Source organism: Solanum stenotomum, chromosome 10, assembly GCF_019186545.1.
Source record: "Solanum stenotomum isolate F172 chromosome 10, ASM1918654v1, whole genome shotgun sequence".
NCBI lineage: Eukaryota > Viridiplantae > Streptophyta > Magnoliopsida > Solanales > Solanaceae > Solanum > Solanum stenotomum.
In genome coordinates this window covers 19,836,910-19,851,905 of record NC_064291.1, presented here as the reverse complement: position 1 = coordinate 19,851,905, position 14,996 = coordinate 19,836,910, and the positions used below count along the sequence as shown (strand labels likewise).

General features: G+C 37.9%; 1 pseudogene; it reads left to right on the top strand.

The window, feature by feature from the left end:
- Window positions 1-237: 237 nt before the first annotated feature.
- Window positions 238-2,686, top strand: LOC125842798 (uncharacterized; annotated as a pseudogene).
- Window positions 2,687-14,996: the final 12,310 nt, after the last annotated feature.

Sequence of the window (14,996 nt, the reverse complement as noted above, 5' to 3'; positions counted from 1 at the left end):
GAGAAAAATTAATCAATTAGTCACTTCATATTATTCAATACACAAAAGCCCTAAATTGACTTCACCACAAATCTCTGTAGCATATCTTCTAATTACAATTTTCTAGAGAAAAAATTGTGCTAATACTTTCAGTTTTCTTCAGCACTTTCTCAAAGAGCATGGAAATCTTTACATGCTCTTTTTTTTGAATTAACACTTAAATTTGTCTTTGAAAATATTGTCCCAGAACATCTTCAAATGGCGCATCAATTAGCTGCGGTAAGCTTGCCGCCGGTGACATTTCGGCCGACCGGCAGGAAATCTTCGCAATTAACTCTATAAACTAAGGCAATAAGCAATAAGAGCAGTATCGCTCGAGGAAATTCCCCCAAATGCAGTTTGACGAAGCGCGATTCAACATGGAGATGAGGTTTCAGTCTTGGAGTGGATTTGGGTCTTGCCCGTAATGAACTTGCCCTTAGTAAGAGCATCAATTTTTGACCCTTAACGGTAGCCCAATTTCATCTGCAAAGCTCTCATACAACCACATACATATACTGGAACTTTGATTTGGTGGATTTTAGGTTTTGGAGTTGAGAGGGCAGAAGCTTGAACTTTGAATTATTTATATTTCCAAAAACAGGTATACAACTTCTTTATGTTTGATGTGGAAAGATTTAATTTCTATGGTAATTTATAAGTTGGTTATTGATGAGATTTTATTTTGAATATGATTTAGTTACTCTTTTCATCTTATTTTTGTTATGAATTAGTTTAATATACTAGTATCTGCAGTTTCATGAGTATGGTTTTGTTGGGAGGTCCCTCTGTCATGTGATGGAAAGGAAACTCCACAATCTAACAAAGTTAGTAGTGTTACTGGTAGGCTTGTTGTTCGAGCTGCTAAGAGGTATTCATCATTTAGAAGTTTTTGTTTGTTATTTTTTTCTTTGTGAAATAAGGCTAAATAATGAAAAAAACAGAGTTAAAAGTGCAGGCTAAATGGATAATAATCTCTTTTTTCTGTTGGTTGATCTCATATGGCAATGTGGACCAATTTGAACATGTTGGTTTTAAAGTGATCAAGTTGGCAGTGTGAAGTATGTTGTGATGTTGCATTCTATACCTGAGTAGCTTCAAGTTCTAGTGACATTGCATATTTGTTAAATTTGACGATGGTCACCCTCTCGTAAATAATAGAGGATAGATGTTCGACTCATCTATGAAGAGATTGTTAGATGAGATAATTTAAGTCATTAAAACTGCAAGAAGGTATCGTGCAACATGAAGCACTCACTTGAACAAGAAATCTTGTCCTGCCTTGAAGCTTAGTACATGTCTCTAAGTCTAATGAAAAATGGACAAATCAAATATTTTAAAGTCTATTGGTTGAAATATCTAGAACATGTTTGCTTGTTATGCTTTACTAACCAAAATTGATCTGTTTATTACACATTGGGGCTACTAGCTGACTTCCCATTTTCAGAAACCCTTGAGCTAGTATGCTTTGGTTTTACATTGTTTTTATAAGTTGGTTTTACAAATTATTGATACCAAGTTCATCTTGTAGTTCACTAGTCATTCTCTCGTGACATGTTTAAATTCATTTTCTAAGTGGTGAGGGACCTTCTGCCATAATTTGTCATCTTAAATGTCGATTCTGTCCTTTTAGGGGATGGAGGGTATATCTGCAGGAAGAGTACGGGACAACAATTTACGCAATGAGCTACATATTTGATAGGTAATAAGTTCTTCCGACTTATTCCTTTATTTATTTGAACTGCTACAAAGATTTGCTATGAATTCAATTTAGGTTGTATGTCATGAAGTTCTACCCTCTTCTGTATGTTGATTTCCATCTAATCAATTCTCAGGTATGCTTCCTCTTTTGCGTTGAATTTTGTTCCTTTCTTAATTCATTTTCGGGTTTGTTTTGTTCAAATTACTCTTTATATTCTTCTTCATTATCTGGCCGTTTTCTCTATTCATATGCAATCATCTAGTTGCTTCAATTGCCATAGAAGGCACAACAAGTTAGTATTTTATGAAACTAAGTAATATACTATAGAAAGAATATACACATCTTACGCCTTGAAAAAATATCATTGAAGCACCCCTGTATATGCAATATGTCTCAATTAATTGATCAAATATGTGAGCTAGTGTAAGGAATGAAAAGTATGTGTACTCTGTAGCTCCCTGAAATTGAAACGAACTGATCAAGACTAAGATCACACTTAGATTTTATTGCACCAATGAGAAGAACGTAGAAAGTATATTAATCAACTGGAGATTTGTTATATGATTAAGCCAAACAAGAGGGATAACTCAAAATAACCTCTTTATCTGTATTAGCAAGAAGTTGATCCATCGACCAAACTTCTCCAATGGAAGCACCATTAGTAAGAATAACAAATTTTTTTCCTCTTGTAGTTCCGCTAGTGTTCATAATCAAGCAAATATCAATCATCTTTTTCCTCCTGTAGTTCCCTCGGTTTCACCTTTTTAGTGCAGAAAATGTTTCCAATGCTGACAACGGCTTGAGGTTCTTAGAGAAAGCCTCATAATATTTGTTCTAATCCTCTGTGTTCTCTGCAATTTCAATGAATAGATTAACACGGTTTTTCTCCAAAGTCTTGCGAATAACATTCATGATCTTGTTCTGATGCAACATATCTCTAGAGATGTTATGAGGAAGTTCTTCTGAATACACAATGCCCTTCACAAATTAGCCTTTTACAATAATCAGACGGTTGGAACAAATAGGAATCTGCTTTTGATAAACATGGAATAAATAATTCATGATTGTAAGTGTTCTTTATTCTTGCTCTATTATAAATACACTTTTCCTCATTGTTGTCAGGTATGTTGTTGTTATTGCTTCATTCGTAATTTTACAAAACTAGTTGCTTAACAGAGGAACAACTAATTAACTGCTGCACATTTTCAGTGTTGCACGTTTTCTTTCTCTGTATTTTCTGGCACTTGAGATAACAAACATCAACTACTTAATCGAGGAACCATAATTTAACTAGACTTCTTGCCACTACTGCACATCTCCTTCGTGATTTATTTTCACATACTTCTCTGCACAGCTGCATGAAATTAAACTTCGTTTGTTCTTTTATCTTCTTGCTTTGGAATAGTTGATAAGTAAATGAATACGACTCCCACTTAATGAGTGCTAGCTAGCATATGCTTTCTTCTGCTTGTAGATCATTTCAATTGGAATTTGTATACATCTAAACCTTGTAGGCTCTTCTAAGCATCAGATCACAATGCTCTCGTCCATCATGTCTCCTACATATCTACTCGCTATAACCATTTCCCTCGCTCGATACTTTTTATATGTTGTAGAAAACGATCGTCAAGGTGTTATCTCCAATCATTTGTAACCCCAAAAATTCAAAAAAATCAATTCTACCGACATCTAGTTTGTGTAGCACTGTGGCTAAAGTCTTATCACTCCATGATGTTTCTCTATAGTTTATGGCAGTAAGAATTGGTGTTTCTCAACCAAAGAGTTGTGTGATCTCTCAAGTCCTCCATCACCCATCAGGGCCAAGTAGTCATGGCTCATAGCCCAAGCAAGTTGTTGATTATCAATATGCTTTTTAGCAAACTTTTACCATGATTAAACTTGATACTATGGAGATAAATTCAATATCACATGGCCTATAATAGAATATTCAGAATATAGTACCAGATAACAACTACATCTACTTCAACCCAAGTCCTCTGAATATTCTCAAGTATGAGTAAATTTTTGAGTGTCCTAGTGCCTTCACTTATCATTTAAATTCCTTTTTAGGTTGACAGGAACTACTCCCACTTATCCTAGTTACCTGGTTATTCTTGATTTATTTTTGAATTACATATAGTCATCACCTCTTGCTGAAGTAACTAGACCAATCACAAAACCATTATTCAAATCTTCAGAATTCATATTTTCCTTGGTCCCTAAAGTTTGTTCATGTTGATTGGATGTTCGTTGATGTCTTTCTACCGACTTTTGCATCATTTCCACAACCAAAATTGGCAACTCAAAATTTTCAGCAACTTCACCATCATCAGTTGCAATTAGTATTTGCCCCAACCAACTATCGATGCATCTAGCAATGTGCCAGCACTTGGTTATAACGCTACAATGATATCTAAATTGAATTTCTCAGTTGTAACACCTCTATTTTGAGATAGTTTGGATACCATCTTTGACCCCTGAAAAATATTTTGAGCTTTTCTCCAAGATAGCAATACATTCATAAGCTTGTGAAAACTCCTTGAAACATTCAAATAGCAATTGCAAAGACCTGACCTCAACTTTGCAGAAGAGGAAAAGGTCATGAACAAAACACATCAAATTGACCTTTGTAGACATGTTTATGGAAAACTGGAATTTAGAATCTGTAATTTCAAGTGCATTTTTAGTTAATTCTTGTTGTTGCGGTTTCAATCGAGTGCTTCTGGGAGTTCAATATGAAAAATCCATCCAATTGAACTTCTCTAATAATTTTTTTATGTTATTGCAACTTTTTAAGGTTTCTGTAGAATTGATGAATTCTACACTTCTTTTGCGGTGAGTACTTTAACTGATTCTAGTGTAAGTTCATAGATATTATTATCTGCCAATAGGTATTTATGATCTTTGCAAAATATTGTTCTTACAGATTTTTGAAGATTGAAGATACAAGTCAAGATGAAAGTTTAGAAGATGCACAAGCTTGTTATTATTTTGCTAAGAACGTTGTCTAAAACTTGATAACATAATCTAGCTCGGGATTCTAATTGATTAAGTGTTTTTTGTTGAGAAAATATTTTTGTATTGAATTTTTTATTAGTAGAAATTTTATATTTATTGATGAAATTTATTAATTTTATGAGATGGAGTTGATGTACAGTTGGTGGTAAATGAGAGGACTAATTAGTAGTTGCTCGTCTCTAAATGTTAATAGAGGATGAGGTAGTTACTCATCTGTAAAAGGTAAAATTAGGACAAGGCAATTTCTCGTCTCTAAAGACTAATCTAGGACAAGGTTTTTGCTTGTCGCGATAGAGTAATTTAGGACCAGGTAGTTGCTCTTCGCAAAAAAGGTTTAATGGTCACAAATAGCTACTTTTCAAAAATGAAAATTGCCTATTTGGGACGGGATTCACGGTCTATAAAAGTACATCAGAGACCGTATTAGTTGCCGTCTCTAATAACATTTAACGACCATATATAGAAACCCGTCGCAACTAACCTTTAGCGAAGAAGACTTTTTGGACGAGTGGTGACCAACATTTGTCCGTCGTAATAGGCCATTTGCGACCAGATATGGCTATTTAGGGACGAGATTTCCCTTCCTTATAGGCAGTTTTTCTTGTAGTGTATGCCATGAGCATGACGTATCTCCTATGCTTATTAAATATACCTTATGTTGACTTATGTTTATACAATGCTTATGTTGGAGACCATGCTATTACTATGATGATTATGTTATGACTATGTTATTGTCTCTTATGCTTATGTCTTATGTTGACTACCCATTTAAGATGCTCTTATGATGTTGTGTTAGCTTTCATACTTGGTACATTTTGTACTAACGCATATTGCCTACATTCTAACCAAATTTAGGGTTAGAGGCTTGAGTTGCTTTGGAGGCTAGAGTTTCAAGGATTTAGAAGAAATGAGGAATTGGTGAGTCCTCATAGCTTCAAGGACGAACCCTTTATTTCCTTTATGGCATTTCTTTATGTTTTTAGATTTTGTAGGGGCTGCATCCCAGAGACTTTTATTCATAAGTTTAAATAGATGGTTTGAGACAAATGTTCTAGTAAAGACTTCTGCTTGATTTTATGAAATAAGACATCGATTGTAAAGTTTTGAATTTTTCGATATTCTCTATTATCTTATGTTAAGAATGTGCTAAGGGCTTGTATGCGACCCCTTTGGGGACAAATACACCGCGTTACGAATAGGGGGTGATCACGGGTTGTGACACACCTGGTGGAGGTTCTTGCCTTCCTCTTCTTGAAGAATTTGATCCCCTTTCGTTGAATATGATATCACGTGTTCTTTTACCGGGTGGCTTGTCTATGTTTGTCCTCACCATACCTGCAAAACATAAAGAAAAAATTAAAAATAACTTGATCAAATTTATAGAACCATAGTTGCAGAAAGACTCACCAAACTAGTCGACGAGTCGCCGAATCTCTTTGGCAAGCTGGATCGGGCTCGTCGAAAGGATTTGCTTAAAAGTTACGGCAAGTCTGCGATGGGAAATGCCTTTTGGCGAGCAAGGTTCGGCTCGCCGAAAGTTACAGTGCAAAAAGGTTTTAGGGTTGCAGACAAAAGGCGATCAAGAAATCTTTCGGATAGTCGCCAATTCCCTTCGGCGACCTTAGGCCTCTCCCTGAAAGTTACAGAGCCCAACATGAATTAAAGCATGAAATTAACGATGAGATGGGGAACTTCGGTGAACCGCCGAGTGGTTCGGTGAGTTCGACCCGGCTTGTCAAACGACCCTGCCCCCCTACTTTCAACCCAACTTCTCAAATTCAACCCCACAACCCCCGAAAACAAAATCAAAACATGCACTAGTTAAATTAGGACTACACCCATAGCACCCATTACCCCGGGATACTCAGACTTCTCCCGATTTCACTAAATTTGACCATTTGACGACTTTTGCCCTTAATAAAGGTGTTACCCGCTCTATCATTAGGTAGATTTCATCATTTGGCATGAATACGAGCTACTCAAACTTCACCCAACTAAACCCAATGACATGCAAGCACAACCCCACAAGATTTAACCAATTTCAACGCATAAAAACATGCGAAATTGACACTATAAGCATTACAGGCAAGATTATTAATTCAAATCAGTCATTTAAACAATCTAATCCTATCAGAGAATACCAGCATACATCAACAACATAATATTTCTTGCATAAGAGTAAAATTACTAAAAATAAATGCGGAATTCGGAAAACCAACCCTAAATACCGATTAAAAATAGATTGAATAGCTAGATGGCAATGTATTCCATTCCAAGCACCAATTGATCAACTAAAATACTTATAGAGTTCGGAAATATCAAAACTACCAAATAGGTGCGAGTTTGGAAACATGAAAAATGAGGGAAAATGAAAGAGTTTGAAATTTAACCCTTTGTCCTTTAATAAACAGTCCAGTTCTTGCCCATTCGGCGACATTAGTCATGATCGCCGACCCACTCGGCAACACGCTGAGTGGTCACTTACCTCCCCGAGTTTTACAAGACCCTCATTTGATGTGGGAGTCCAAACGGCGAACAAGATCGAGATCGCCGACTTGATTGGCGAATCGCCAATAATTTCTTGGGCTCACCGCATTTTACAAACTCTACCTTAAAGTTGTCTTGAGTCTAACAGCAGTCTAGGTTAGGGTCGCCAACCTCTTCGACATTTTTCAAACATTTCCCACACTTTAACCTGCACAATCAACACACCATTATTCTAAAATAACAATTTAAAGAGATAAAACCTTGGGTTTCCTCCCAAGAAGCGCCTTATGTAATGTCGGGGCATGACGCAAGTCAAAACCTAAACTTCATTTTCAGGGTCGGTCATGGTGTCACTAGGTGACCCCTCTCTATGCTGTGAGTAGTGACACGACAGTACTTGGTTTCTTTGGGCATCCTGTAGCTAAATAATCATGGAATGAGAGGTTTTCGTCTGATTCAACATTTCAATAGTCCCTTTTATCTCATTCAATACCCTATCTTTTTCTTCAATCTTGTGTAGAATGAGTGAGACGACTTCCTCGTTTTGTCTACCCTCTTGTTTCTTCACCTTTTTACGCTCGCGAGGGGGAAAGTTCTTGTCCTTTTTCATGGACACTACTTCTAATTCCATAACTCTCTTGGAGAAGACATCCAGTTGAGTCAGCATTATGGCCCATTCTTTATCCTTTTTTGTCTCCTTGTTGATCTTAATCATGCCATCAAGGAGTTGGGCTACAAATTCATATGGTTGTTGTGTCAAACAACCTGTAAAGAGTTGATCAACAACGCTTCTATTGTTGGAACCAAGAAGCCGATAGAAGCATTGTAGCAGCAATTTCTCAGGCATTCCATGAGCCGAGTACTGCTGTAGTAATGCCTTAAACCTAAGCCACATCTCATGGATAGTTTCACCCCCCCACTTGCTTGAATGTTAGGACGTTGTCCCTACGATTCAATAATTTCAATGCGGGGTGATCCGTTTGATACCCATAGTTACCATTCACACTCATCTTTCTGTTACAATACACAAACAAGCAAAAACAAAACTAAAAATTAAGTAAGTAGAACCATAACTAACAGGAGAAAAATTCAACTTAACTAAAAATTCTCAATTAACACCACTCCACGGTAGCGACACCATTTTGATTTAACGTATTCAGACGCTTCATCCAATACTAAGTGTCCACGTTTGTTCAATAGTAATATAACCAAACTAGTGAGTTGGGGTCGAGTCCCAAGGGCGCAGTTTGTAATCGAGAATTAAGAGAAAAGCAACAACTTCACTCAAGTCAATTATAGCAGAAGACTTATACGAAGAAAAACATATCAAATTAACGAGTGACACAAGTATCAATTATCAAAGGGGGTTTTGTAGTCAATTATTAACTAGAAGCAACAAATAATATAGAATATGAATACGGAGACGGGATTCTTGGGATGTGATAGAAATATGGGCTAAAATAAAAAACTGGGTAAATGCTATTGATAGTAAAACACAATAAATTGGTAATTAAGCTAGACTTTAGTGGGGGTAAATTTTCTCTCGCACAATTTACCCCAAATCAAATAGGTTTCTCTCGAACACCAATAAGCGACAATGAAGCACAACCTTTGCCTTAGTCCATTCACTCTCTCGAGCTGAATGTGTGGGAGAGGGCTAGGATTCACTCTCTCGAGTTGAACCCATTATAACCCAATAACTACAGAGTAACGATTCGGTAGTTTTGGTTTTAAAACCTCTCTCTCGAGCAAGTCAAAAACAAGAAGATAAAATTGTATTTGCAACTACAACCCCATTAAATTCAAACACAACTACTGAACGAAATAACCTTTAAACAACAAATTAACTATCTATCATCAATACCCAGCAGTAAACTCAACCCATATTCACATAATCACACCCCAAGAATTAGGGTTTTAGCTAGACATACTAAAGAGATAGAAATTAATATCGAAAAATGTTTCCATCAAATGGGTATGATAGATAGTCTTTACTCACCTCTAAGATGAAGAATCTTCAATACCCACTTCCAATTGCTTAGAAATCGAAATCTTCAAATCTTCAAAGCTAAGGAACAAAGTCTCCAAATTTCTAAGTTCTAAAAACTGAAAATAATGTTTGATATTCTAAAATTCGTTACTGATTGCATACAAAATCTCATACTAAGCTAAAAATTTAAACAAGTATTTATAGTTGTCAAAAAGTATGTTGCGAAGGACCACTCGGCGTAGTTAATCGGGATCATCGATCCACCTTTTGGTCGGGTTCATTGCCTTTCTACATTGGCCATCAGCATATTCAAGTTCTGTAACATTGGACGATGGAGTACTGCATCGCGGAATCATTTGGTGACTCACTGACTGCTCATTTATCTTCCCGACTCAATTTTCTCCCTTAGAGCTTGGCACCCTGGAACATTAGGCAAAACCATAGCTATTCAGTGACTCGCCTAATGATTTAGGAGATCCTCAGGCCGTCTTTTGTTCGTTCTTTTCAGCTGCCTTGTTCCTTTCTGCCCAATAGTGTCCATGCTTAGTCTTTAACTCCAAATACCTGAAACTCAAGGATTATCATCAGTTATTGAGACAAAATATGCATTTGATGACACTATATCTATCAAAATAAATCCCTAAAAGAGTCCAAATCATGGACTCATCAGTATCCAATGAGTTTTGTTTAAATGTAATAGGAGGGAGAATTGTGAACATGTTTGAATGTGAAAGAGAAGGAGAAAAGTGATGTTCAGCCCATACTTCATGAAGGAAAAAGCAACTAAGCCAAAATAACCATACCTTTACATTCAATCCAGTTACAAGCCTTGAAAAGACCTTTCTGATCTTGAGTGAGCTGAAACAAATGTTGATTGGAAAATAAGGGCAAACCTATGGGTGGGGGGCGGGGGGGGGGGGGGNGTGTTCATCTCTCTGAGTGTGAGAGTTGTATTTGTTTTTGTTAGCTTTAAATTGCTCAGATATCTTGTGTGCGTGTGAAATCATCTTTACTGTGAGGGCATTTGAATGCTTTTGTTAAACTTAAACTCGCATTTGAACTCGCATTGTCAGCTTGAGTGTACTTGATAATGGTGAGTCACAATTTGAAAATTAGAGTGCACAATTGAACAATGTATGTGTAGATTGAACCGCTTGTGTGCATTTGTGTTGAGTCTTGAGAAGCATTGTCTGTTGAACTAATTGATCTTGAGTTTTACTTGAGGACAAGCAAAAGTTTAAGTTAGGGGTGTTGATGAGTCTGAGATTTCGACTCATTTAGGACTTTGTTTTCATAGTTTAAGTGTCCTCAAATGCATAATCTATGCGCTAAATTAATGGTAAAGTGTTCATTTGCAGCAATAAAGTCTAAAGGAGCAAAGAAAGGACATTATTGGGCAAAAATGAACAAAAAAACCTGAAGAAGTTGAAGGAAGGCAATCGCCAAGACCACAAGGCGAACCGCCAAGTAGCTCTTTAGCTCGCCTAAAGTTCCAGAGTGCCACCAACTTGTCATAACCCAATTTCTCGAGTCATAATGGAACCTACTATACACTACCAGTAGGTAAGCCAACATGTATCCCAGTACATCTAGCAATGAGCGAAAGGGCAGAAACTAGCGAAAACAATAATCTAAACAAGAATAAAAAGGCAGAAGCAACCCAAAATAAATATATACAGAAATCCCTGCCAGAATCTGGAAGTCACTAGTACAGAGCTATCTAATAAAGAGTACAAGTTCCAAAAGTAGATCACAACAGAGTGTTTCTCAAAGGCAACAAGACTAGCTAAAAAGAAGAAGGAGACAGAACAAAGCCAAAACGCCAAGTGCTCGCCCTCGTCTCCGAATCACAGCTGCAAAAGAAGGGTTGAACTAATCACCGCTGGTAACTGGTACTCGGACCTGCATCACGAAATAGATGCAGAGCGTAGCATGAGTACCAATATAATAGGTTCTCAGTAGGAATCATAGGCCGACTGATCAAAAATGGGTAAAAACAATAAGATAGGATAGAATCTAGACATAGAGCGGTCAAAGCGGATATGAAAAGAAAGCACACAAGCATACCAGAAGCAAACTAAGTACAACTAAACTAAACCTAACTAGACCCCATAAGACTAGAAAGTACACTCGTGCACAAGTTCAAATAAAATCTGAACGGACCCCCACAAGCCCAGTAGGTACACTCGTGCGCAAGTTCAAATAAAATCTGAACTGACCCCGATAAGCCCAGAAGGTACACTCGTGCGCAAGTTCAAATAAAATCTGAACGGACCCCCATAACCCCGACGGGCACACAAAAATCTAAGTCTACTGAGAAAGAAGAAAATCGGGCTCCTAGCCCAAAGTAACCAAGATAATCCATCAGACTCCACCCAGCTAGTAGTGCACTCCAAGCCAAGCTAGAATGAGTGACCCTAAGGGGCACCCAACCAAACAGTCCACTCCCAGCCCAACTAGAAAGAGGGACCCGTGAGTGAGGTAAATATCACGAGTCGTCCTACCATGCAGTCCACTCCCAACCCACCTAGAAAGTGCGACCCGGGGACAACCAGCCAGCAGCACACTCCCAGCCCAACAAGAAAGAGAGGCCCAGGGGCGATCACCAATATCACCGAGTCTACCCAGCCAGACATACGTTTCCAGCCCAACTATAAAGAATGACCCAGGGGTTGATGGTATCTCCAATAGGATCTAATCCAAAACAACCACCGTGGAACGACATCCACTCTAAGAGATCACAGAAAAGGCTCCAAGCCTATACTATCTCAATCCCACCTCTTTAGTGATGCACTAAACCTTCGAGAACGTGTCAGAACTAGAGCGAGAAGATACAGAAGTGCAGCAAGCAGCGATAACGCAAAATCTAAAGTTCCAACTCTCAGACTCAAGTCTGCTATTCCAGTCTACAAGGAGCTAAGTCATCCAAACGACGTCGGCAGAAAGTTAAGGCTATCCAGCCCACACGGATCATAAGTCTAATGCAATGCTAGCCTAACCTAGACTAAGGACATCATGCTTACGGTTAAGGATGAACAAGCATACAACACATAGCATACAAGAGTACAATAGCATTTAGCACATAAGCATGCAACTCTACTAAACCGGTTAACATGATACAATACCCGAAATATGGCCAATCGATCCTAACATTAAATATCTAATCAAAGTAAGGTAGGAAACTGGTACCCACCCCCAATTCTCTCAAATTGACATACTTTTACACAATTAAGCTCAATCTAAAAGAAAGGAAGCCATAGCCTACCTTAAGGCTGACCGCGCGCTCGGATGACTTAGCTCCTACTTGGCGATAGAAATAGACTGTCGGTGGAACACTGAGCGACTCGAAGACATTGGCTTCGACTGCATAAAGTCACAGAACCCTAAGGACTATTAGTTAAGGCAAACTGGCGATGAACTGGAGCAAAGGGCAGATCGCCAACCTGGTTGGCGTGGTGCGACATACTTCTCCTAATGGTCCCGAAGGTCAAAAATTGAGAAAGTATAAATTAAAATTTGAAAGGAAGGAAATGTATCAATCTTCTAATCAAAGCATTGTAGAATGTAAATTAAGCTCTCTGGAGCTTTCTAGTGTAGACATTGAAGCTTTCGAGACTTCGATTTGAAGAATTGCAACTGGGATTTTGAATTAATTCAATTTGAAGCATTGTAGAGACTTGGAAACCATTACCTAGATCATGGCTAATATTGTTGGTAATTGTTTCTCTCTTTTTATGATGTGTAGATAAAATCCCAATTTTTGGGGTGTGATCATTTGATTATTGGCGTAATTAGCTTTTGGGTGTTGTTGTTTACTAATTTAAATGCTTAATTTAAGTAGGTTTAATCGATAGCGGTATATTAATCTATGGATTGTAGTTGGAAATTCAATTCTAACTTAGAGTTCAGGGCTTCCTTGAGAAAGAGTTTTAGAACCAATGTTTTTTATTAATGATTGTAGTTATTAGGTTGATATGGGTTCAGCTCGAGAAGGTGAATCCTAAACTCGATTCTGCCTATCTTGCTCGAGAGAGTAGATGAATTAAGGTTTTGGGTTGTTTATATTGTTAAGCTTGTCAAGGTTCGAGAGAACTCGCTAAATTGTAATAGTTGTTTGATCAAAAGCTATTGCATCTCTATTCTAGCCTAACAACTGAGATTGAGCAATCGTTAGTAAATTTAAATTACCCATATAGAGAAATTAGCCTATAATCGATCGCATTTCAAGAATTATTTTTTACATTGTTGATTCCCAAGTTTTGGTCATTGTTTTAGCTATTAGTTAACGTATAAAACTTCCCATTTGACGTTCATTGTCAACCCCTTCGATTTATTTAAATGTTTTTGATAATTTATGTTCCTATAACCAAGTAGATCTCATTCATAACTTCGTAAGTGAATTGGGACTTGTACCGTTCCTAGTGGGTTTGACCCCAATTTAATTGTTGGGTTTTATACTAGATTTAAGACCGGCCACACCTAGTATTTTATTAGGTGTGGTTGAACATTCATCAGCTAGCCAACGCTTTCTGCCCCCTTTTTTTAGTCTTGGTATCAGCAACAAAATTCATCGGTACAGCTGCATAGGAGGCATAGAATTCGCAGGTAATGTGATGGGAGAACTCCCGGGAGAGTTTGTCATCCATTCAAATTTATGCATTCGAAATATTTTGTAGATGTATTGAAATGTCTAGACATTAGATACCACTACTCTAGTTTAGGTATGACTGGCCTTCCACTAAAGACGTCTGACTTGGACACTATCCCATTCTTGAAGAATTCCTCCGACCTGTTCACAATCCACATAGAATGAAAACTCTCAATTAGTTGTTGTCTCACCACTGGTTCAACTTCTTGTTGGTGAACATATGGGATCATCACAGCCTCGGTGATGGCATCCTCATTCTCTTGTTTGGAATTTTCTTCATCTTGTACTCCCATTTCTGTTTCTGCTCCCCCTGCCGGTTTAGGGTCTGCTGCATTATCCTGAGAGTCGCTACCAAATTTTTCACTGCTCCCGAAATCGCTACCAGATTCCTCACTACTTTCAGAACCACTAACAGATTCCTCACCAGTCCCAGACCCATTACCTTCCTCTTCAGACTGGGAATGTGTGTTGAAGAATAGCTCTCGTCGTATGTAATCTAGTCGTTCTAGAGGAGTAATCTTTAATAGTAGTATTAACCTGAACCTCCAAGATACTAGACTCGGACGCATTATCACTTCGATTTGGTGAGGGGTGTGTCTATGCAGCCTTTCTTCGAGGTCTCACACTACCTGAGAAAGACAAAACCAGATTAAAAATCTAAACAAGTAAAATGACAAACTAACGGTTACTCAAACTTCCCCTATGTAAATAAAATGTGACACCTTGCCTTAAGAATGTTGTCACCCAATCTATCATTGGGAAGGGCCACATATTAAAATAGAAAAACTAGTTTAACCAAAAAGAAAAGACAGATTTATTTTATATACGAACGTCACCACAAGTCGTGTTGTGTACCACGGTCCATGATGGTCCTCCTGGACATGAGGTAGTACCTTCAGTAGTGAACTATATTGGTGTTGGTTCACGGAGAGCTTCACGGTCTGTGGATTAAACCACGATCCGTTTGGGCCCTCGTGACCATAGCCAAGTCTTCCCTGCCTTTAATAAGTGTGGACCACGTTTGGTTTCACGGCCCGTGTCTCCCTTTACCTTCAGTGAAGCCCCTCGTGGACTTACACGTGGAAACATTTCCTATTACATCTCACCCTACATATTCACTATGCGGAATTTCG